The sequence below is a fragment of the Corvus brachyrhynchos genome, unplaced genomic scaffold (assembly GCF_000691975.1).
Source record: "Corvus brachyrhynchos isolate BGI_N302 unplaced genomic scaffold, ASM69197v1 scaffold58, whole genome shotgun sequence".
In the NCBI taxonomy this organism is placed as follows: domain Eukaryota; kingdom Metazoa; phylum Chordata; class Aves; order Passeriformes; family Corvidae; genus Corvus; species Corvus brachyrhynchos.
The window spans coordinates 646,620-654,527 of NW_008239539.1; the positions used below are offsets into that span (position 1 = coordinate 646,620).

Consider the following 7,908-nt stretch of genomic DNA (forward strand, 5'->3'; position numbering starts at 1 on the left):
ACCGGGGGGTGACACCGAGCACCGGGGGGGACACTGAGAACCGGAGGGGGACACTGAGAACCGGAGGGGGATACCGAGCACGGGAGGACACTCGGCGCTGAGGGGACACTGAGCGTAGGCGGGGACGTAGGCAGGAGAAGACCAGTACCACGCTGCTGGGAAGAAAAGGGATGGAAATCAACCCCTGTTTAACTGTGTGAGGAGGAGGCAGGCCGAGGGACGGGCTCGGTGCTCCGCCGTGGCTGGAGCGTTCGCTACGGAGCCGGGCAGAAGAGGTACGGCTGGATGGGGACATGGGCCGGGAGAGGAGCGGGACGCAGCCCTGGCCTCGGACGGGCCTTTAACGCTGACAAATTGTCGCAGGGTACTGCTAAAATCTTACAAAGCTTCAGCTTTGTGCCCTCAGCAGTGCCGGGAAGGGTTGGGACGGGAGAGCTGGGATGAAATTTAATCGGGTGGAAAGCGAGGTCGTGTACTTGGGAAAAGACTTCCCGGTGTAAGGCGAGCGCTGCTGCCCGGCCGAGGTCGTGAGCTGGCGGGGAGGACGACGGGGGCTGCAGGGAGGGCACAGCTGAGAGAGGAGCAAATGCGATCCAGACAGATCCTGGGAGAGCAGGGAAGCAGGCCTAGGAACGAATATGTGTGTTTCCCGTTATCTCTGCTCGTCAGAGACAAGCTCGCCCAGTGATAAGGGAGGATGAGCCCATTTTAGAGGAGCTGAAAGAAGCTGAGATGTCTTGATAAATAGGAAGAGAAATTATGATGGTGGGGATGATACTGGCACACTGGCACTGTGAAATAAGGAGAGCTCCTTCAGTTAATGTATAATGTGGCACAGCAACCAAGGAATAAACATTAGTGGGAAGTTGGGAGGTTTCTAACCATTAAAATGGTGAGATCTGGGTTCTCCCTCCCAAGGGGACTGGAGAGGCAAAGGGTAACAGCTGTAAGGCAGTGTTTGATTGCTTTCGGAAAAGCACAGGGAGTGGTGGTTGCTGCTAAACAGAGGAATGAGGTTGGGATCCTGGGGAGAGCTCCAGGGCTCTGCAGAGGAGTGGGAATATGCAGGCTGGGATGGACACTGCCATGCCAGTGTCCTCTGGATCCTCCACGTGAGCCATGCTCAAGGTTAAACTTCTCCAGGTCTCTGCAAGTGTAGGTTTGTGCCCCTTGGCCCAAGGAAAAGCTGCTCTGAGGTGGTCTCCTTGCACCAGTGAGAACTGAGAAGGGGACTGGCAGCTGTCACATTCCAGGCTGAGCCTAAAATACCGGGTGGTAGAGACGAGGTCAGGCACAATGATTTTAATGTTTCAAATTCTAATTCTAGTGAGTTTGGGCTGTATGTAGAACTGTCTGAGAAACTCTTTGGGAATATGCACAAGAGCCTCCTGTTTGTTCCCTTCACCCAAAGTACTTAAAATGGGGCTTTAGTTTCAGCAGGGGCCCTGCTGATTTCACAGTGTGACCAGAGTAGGCAGCAGGGAAAACTACAGTGAGTGTTACGTAGACATAGCGTGGTATATAACCACAGTATGTCATTCATTCACGTTTAGGAGCTAAACAAGCTCACGTAGAAAGCACAGGCTGAAAACTTCCCTCTCCCAAAGGCTTCTCTGTCTCAACGTTGTGGTGACATCCATGTGCCCCAGGAAATCCGCGGAAGTGTTTAGCGATATACCTGCTCTGTTCTCCTTAGGTGTTACGTGAGGAGCTAATTCCTGCTTGGAGGTAGGCAGGCAGTGACTTCATGGCTGTAACAAGGGCAGGGGGATGGAGCAGTGTCCCCAGATGTCCCCAAGCAATGCCAAGTGGAGCAAACGTGGTCAGTCGTGCCCAGCTGTTCTTACAGGGGTGGTGGAGCTGCTGTGGCCGTGTCTGCTCAGGGCTGACTCAGGTTGGTGCTGGGAATGGGGATGTGTGTGTTCCTACCGAGTACCAAAACATCCTGCCACAGGTGTGACAGGGACAGGTAACAATGAGGGAGCTTCTCTGATTTCAGAACCTGAGCCCTTCCTAATAAGATGGAAGACCATGCTGAGCTTCTTGTGTTCCCGCAACAGGTCTTGCACCTCAAATTCAGTTCTGAAACTCACTTCCTTGTGTTTCTGTTCTGCTCTGTCTCAGCTGCAGTTATGAAGGGAGAGAGAATGTCTCTCAGCACCTGGTGTTGCTTTATGAGTGTTTATGAGAGTTTTTGAAGGTTGCTTCCTAATCAGCTCTTTCTGTGCCTGGGAAGCCACACAATGGGCACTGCTTTCCTTCTGGATGAAGCACAGGTTGCAAACACGTTCTGGGAGCACAGCTAAGGTGCTCCTGTAGCTGAGGAATGTTCAGCCAGGGGCCAGACTAAAGCCTGTCCACAACATCTGTATGTTTTGGGGGGAGCTTGGGTCCTTGTCACAGTGTTGGTACCTGCAGAAGTGTTGCCATTGATGGTCTTACTAACACAGCAAAGAAGGGATGAAAATAATTTTATTATATAAAAGAATATTTTTTTTTCCTTTTCAGATGTGAATTTAGCAGATAAATGCATGTGTTCAAAGGATGTGGTTGATTTTCCAGTATGAGGATGAGTGGTTTTGGAAGGAAATACACAAACTTGTTAGTATCTGCTCTGATCCAAGACTTGTTTTCTGCTTGTGGGTAAAGAGAAGTATGAAATTCAGTGTTCTATGTCTGTTTGTGGTATATTATAAACCCCTACATTTGATTTCTTATGATTGCTTTAATTGGGAGAGAATATCCTGGATTGAAAGAAACTAAATTTTTTTTAAATAGTGGGTTTTGTGGGGTCTGCAATGGGGCTGGTGCTTCACTCCTGCCACTGTTACCAGGGCTCTGTACATGTGCTGAATGTACCATGTGAAAGTTTTCCTGTACCTTCCCAGGAAAGGTTGGTGGCTGCCAGGTGAGCCAGACAGGCAATAAATAGCATTTGCATAATATGGAGATTAAAATAATGACAAAGGCAGCAGGACTGAATATATCTGAGTTTCTAGAGACGTGTGCCATCTTCTCAGAAGGTGTTCTCCCAGAGTGGTCCGTGCAAAGCTGCTGAACAGAGGGCGGACAGGAGAGTTGGGAAACAGCAAATAGATGCTGATGTGCCTGGTGGCTCTTAGCAGCAGTCAGTGATGCCTTAAAAGGACTTGAATTGTCCACTACTCTTCCCTTTTTCCTGATACAAGAACAGTGATGGTTTGTAGTGGGAACTTCAGTAGTTCTGCAAAGCGCTGGAGGTTTTTGGTTGGTTTTGCTTCCAGGACCTGATTTTGCAGCTCTTATACAGGCAGAGGACTCCAGCCTGGAGCCAATCCACTCTCCTGAAGGTTTCAGAGCAAGGCACCTGAGCACACAAGTGTGCAAACACAGAGGTCTGTGTACACTTTTTCCTTCAAAAAACACATGATGAGAAACTTCTGCCTTGGGATGTGATGTTCACCTTGCTGTTTTCCTGCTGTTCCCAAACAGCACTGGGTATCCATCTCACAGCTGGAGAGAAGCTGTGCCACTTCCATGAGCAGTGTCAGATCTTTACATGCTCTGCATAGGACCTGTCTCCTCTGATCAAAAGGAATGCAATTGGAGCAGCTGCCATAGGAAGCCACGATCCATTTTCTCACCAGAATAAAGTCTCTGAGGCAGGGGGAGCTCAGTTTTTATTTCTGGCGTGAAATGCTCAGGGAGACTCTCGGCTGCTGTTACAGTTTTGCTTTGGGCCCATTCATTCTGAGCTGCCTTGTGGCTGGAGTCTCAAATTTGTGAATTTGTGGTGGTGAGAAACAGCTGTTTGAGAGCAGCTCTGTTCTGGTCATCGATCTGGGTGGAGGATGGAGGCAGGAGCAAAGTGCTTCATGCTGCACATCTCCACGTGAGGCACTTCAGTGCAGCTGTCTTTAATCTGGGCTCTCTTAGCAGGCCTGCATTTAGAGTAAGAAAATAAAAGAAATAGCCCCAAAAGGTGGCAATGTGATTAATGTCTTAGGAACTGTGCAGAGCAGCTGCTGGCAAGCTGCCTTGTGGCTGCAGTCTCAAATTTGTGAATTTGTGGTGGTGAGAAACAGCTGTTTGAGAGCAGCTCTGTTCTGGTCATCGATCTGGGTGGAGGATGGAGGCAGGAGCAAAGTGCTTCATGCTGCACATCTCCACGTGAGGCACTTCAGTGCAGCTGTCTTTAATCTGGGCTCTCTTAGCAGGCCTGCATTTAGAGTAAGAAAATAAAAGAAATAGCCCCAAAAGGTGGCAATGTGATTAATGTCTTAGGAACTGTGCAGAGCAGCTGCTGGCAGTGCATGTTTGACTTTGTACCACCTGGCACGGTGGAACCTGAGATCATCAGAGAATGAAGAGCTGAGCTGTGGCTTTCTGTGCAAATTAAGTAATTTATTTGTTACTTACTGTGATTAGTAAAGTTACTGTGCATTAGTAATAGTTCTGTCCTTTGCCTTCTTTGTACATAAGAAAATAGAATATTACCCAGTTCTCCTACAGATTTTAGGATAAAGCATTTGTGCTGAGATGGGGGTCCCACTGCCCCAAACTTCCCCTCCTGTGTATGTTCCTGAACCTTCTTCGATAGCCAGTCTCTGCATTTAGAAAAAAAATCTTCCCTACCTTGCCCTAACAGCCTGGCTCCCTATTAACAGTTTTGAAAGATGTTTTTGGAAGAAGTATTCTTGCTTTAAGCTTACACATTTACTGTTCATCCTGCATTGTCTTACAATCCTAAATTCCATCCATCCCATCTTACTGTGATGCATGCACATCAGCCCATGCTGTAACTGTATTTCGTCTTTATTTGCTCCTTGCATTGTGTGGTCACAGAGGAAAGGAATTTTACTCACAATCTGAACCATGAGAGCCTGTTTGCTTTGGGACAGTTTCCTTGAGCTGTCATTCTGGACTTAGTGTCAAGGTTGGGCCTACATATGAAGGGGTTGTGGTTTTCCCAGCCATTCCCAGAGCTGGGAAAGGTGAGCAGTTACACCTGAGCACAGGTGATCTGCCACAGTCTGGCGACAGCAGGCTTTGTCTTGACCCACTCCCCACAGGCAGCAGCTCTGAGGGGCTTCCCACTTCCTACCTTTGCAGCTTCAATCTGACAGTACCTCACAGGGCAAGATAAAATGAATTAAAAGGTGTTTTTCCAAATATGTTTTGAAGCATAGTTGTTTGATTGAAAAGATAGCCACAACCCCACCCCATTCCCTGATTTGTGAGAGGTCATCAAGGAATTGTATGAAAAATAAGCCCCTCGTTGCTCAGAAATCCCTTCCTCCCAGAGTCCCACAGCTGGAGAGCAGGTGTAATCTTTCAGATGATGGGTGAGTGAACAGGATTGCTGTCCTGGGGAGAATTATTGTACAATTGATTTCATTTAGGTCACAGAACAAAGACTGTCTTGTGGGAAGACTTGAGCAAAACCTAACTTCAGCCTGGCCTTTCTGGGGTCCAGACAGGCAGTGCTGAGGCTGGATGTGAGATGGGAGCACTTGGCTTTGGCTCATCTGTCCACAGAGTTGTGGGAAACCCATCCAAGTCATGTTTTACCTCGTGCTCTTCCACTGTGGGGAAGGGAAATGGCTCCTCACCCTCTGCTAATAGCATCCCTGAGATGGATGTGCTTTTCCAAAGGGAAAGGACTTGTCCAGCCTGTAAATCTTTGGGATATTTGGATGCTAATGCTGCAGAGGAACAAAAATCAGGGCACAAACTGGGAGCAGTTTGTCCTGGCAGCTGTGCATGGCTGAGGGGGTGTTGTGCCCAGGGGCTGGTGCCGGGAAGCACCAGCAACTTTTCCTGGTACAACAATTTGCTTCCCAGTAGCAAAGGGAGGGTCAATTGCTTTTTATGGCAGTACCATGTGTTTGCAGAGCTTTTGAAAATAAAGATTGACTAATATGTTCTGGTTTGACTGGTTCATATCTCCCCGATCCAGAACAGCTGTTGTCCCCTGTTTTCTCTCCTTGCCTTTTGGGTTGGTTTGTTGTGGGTTGTTTCTTTTTTTCTCCAAATGGCCATGACTCAGCCCTTCCCTGCTGCTCTCTGAGTTTCCTGGTTTCTGAATAGGCTATTCTTGGGACAGCAACTCCTGACAGATAGGAACAAGGGGAGTGTTGTGTTGTTTTCTTCTTTATTTCTCCTGTGGCCTGCATAAATGCTCTGCTTCCCTCTGATTTTTGCCTTGTTCCCACATTGCTAATTCGCCCTAAATTGTTGGATGTCATCTGGGGCGCGTTCTTGCCCTCATAGCAAAGGAGCCCTCTCTGACATGATCCAGGCTTTGCACAGCAGCAGCTTTTCTTTCCCAGCAGGATGGTGGTGACAGTCCTGTGTGGAGGACTCTACAGTTCTGTCTATTGTAAAGCTTAAATCTGCCTTGTTGGAGCCCCTCTGACTCCAAGGAGCTGTGCTTGGCTTTCCAGTGATCTACTGGGCAGGGGGTAGATCCAGGTGAGGACCAGCACGTGATGCCATGTCCATGCAGGATCAGGTGGCTTAGCCTGGCTCTGGGTACATGCTACCTCTGTCACAGGTAAAGGGAAAATACCACACAGAATTTAAAAACAACGAAAAAACTTTCTGATGGCTTATTTATTGCCCCCCTGCAGATGGCAGGGGCTGGGAAGCTGAAGGATGCTCTCTGAAATACTTTATGGTGCAGTTACCCAGCCTTTTAAAACAAAAAGCTTTTGGATTTGTTCTGAGGTTTATTTATCTGTAGTGCAGGCTGGGGAAAGTCACCTGCTGTGGCAGGGAGCACCCCCAGCCAGGTGTGCTGGCTGCTGCTCTTGATATGCAGTTGGAAGTGAATGAATTGTCTAAAGCTAAACAATCTTTGCTGGGTTTTAGTTTTATTAAGAGCCCAGTTCTTTCTGTCAAGACACGGTTGTATGTGAGGGGGAAATAGCCTAAACTGTTGTATATTTTGCCTTGAAAGTACAGTTGGCTTTTTAAAAAACCAGAGGGACTCTGTTTTCTGAAAGCCTGTAGTTACCAAGAGAAATTTCTCAGACTAGAGGGCTCAAAACACAGGGGCAGTGTTCTTCCTTAGCATCCCTCCACGTTTTTGGATATGCTGTATTGTTGTTAAGCCAACCAAGAGAAAAGCTGCTCTGTGTGAGGAGGCTTTGAGAACATTCACTGCCAGATTAAATTAGCCTTTCTGAGAATAAATTAAGTCCTTGTGATGCAGGCAGCCCCACTCTCTACAGCTGTAAAATCCACGCGTGCTGGTACCCGCTGCAGATAAATGGTGTGTTCAGGGCTGTGCTGTTAACAGGAGATTAGATTTCTGGCTGGGGATGAATGAAAAGCAGCCTGTTAGATTGTATTGATTATTTCTCCAAATAAGAAGCAGGGTACCCTTTTAAAGGAGGGAAAGGAACCCATGGGATTCAGTGCAGCTCCGTTTTGGAAGGAAATCATGGACTAGAGCCAACGCTATACCCCTGCTGCAGTGACTCCAACCTGGGATGCTTTTGAGGTCCTCAGGGGTCCCAGTCACCCAGCTCATGGCAAAAGGGGAGCTGGATCTGTGTGTTGGCGGGGAGGATAAAGCCTGGAACATGGAGTAGAGGAATGCAGTGGGGATGGGATTTTGGCTGCTGCCCACTCTTCTGGTCTTGTGTTTTTAGCTGAGCACTGGATAAAAAGCTGCTGCTGGTGTGTGCATGCCATTTTCTTAGAGGCATCTTTGGTTTGTCTCCTAATTAACTTAATGCCTTTATTCTGCTTTGTGCTATATCAGGAAGTGCTGGCAGGAGTCTGGGCCTGTGCTGAAGCGTCAGCTTGTCCTTCCCACCTGCACTGCTGGGACCACTCAGCTCCTCCAAAATCTTCACAGTCTTTGAGCAAGCGGGGACTAGAGACCCTTTCCACTGGATTTAAATATCAGCTCTTTCCCGG

General features: G+C 48.1%; 1 protein-coding gene across 1 annotated transcript in view; it reads left to right on the forward strand.

Annotated features, from left to right (window-relative positions):
• The first annotated feature begins 96 nt into the window (after window positions 1-96).
• Window positions 97-7,908, forward strand: part of CDIP1 (cell death inducing p53 target 1) — a 19,739-nt gene continuing 11,927 nt past the window's right edge. Inside the window, exon 1 of the mRNA XM_017741258.1 lies at window positions 97-275. The gene's annotated coding sequence lies outside the window, so the exon portion shown is untranslated. The remainder of the gene's footprint in view (window positions 276-7,908) is intronic.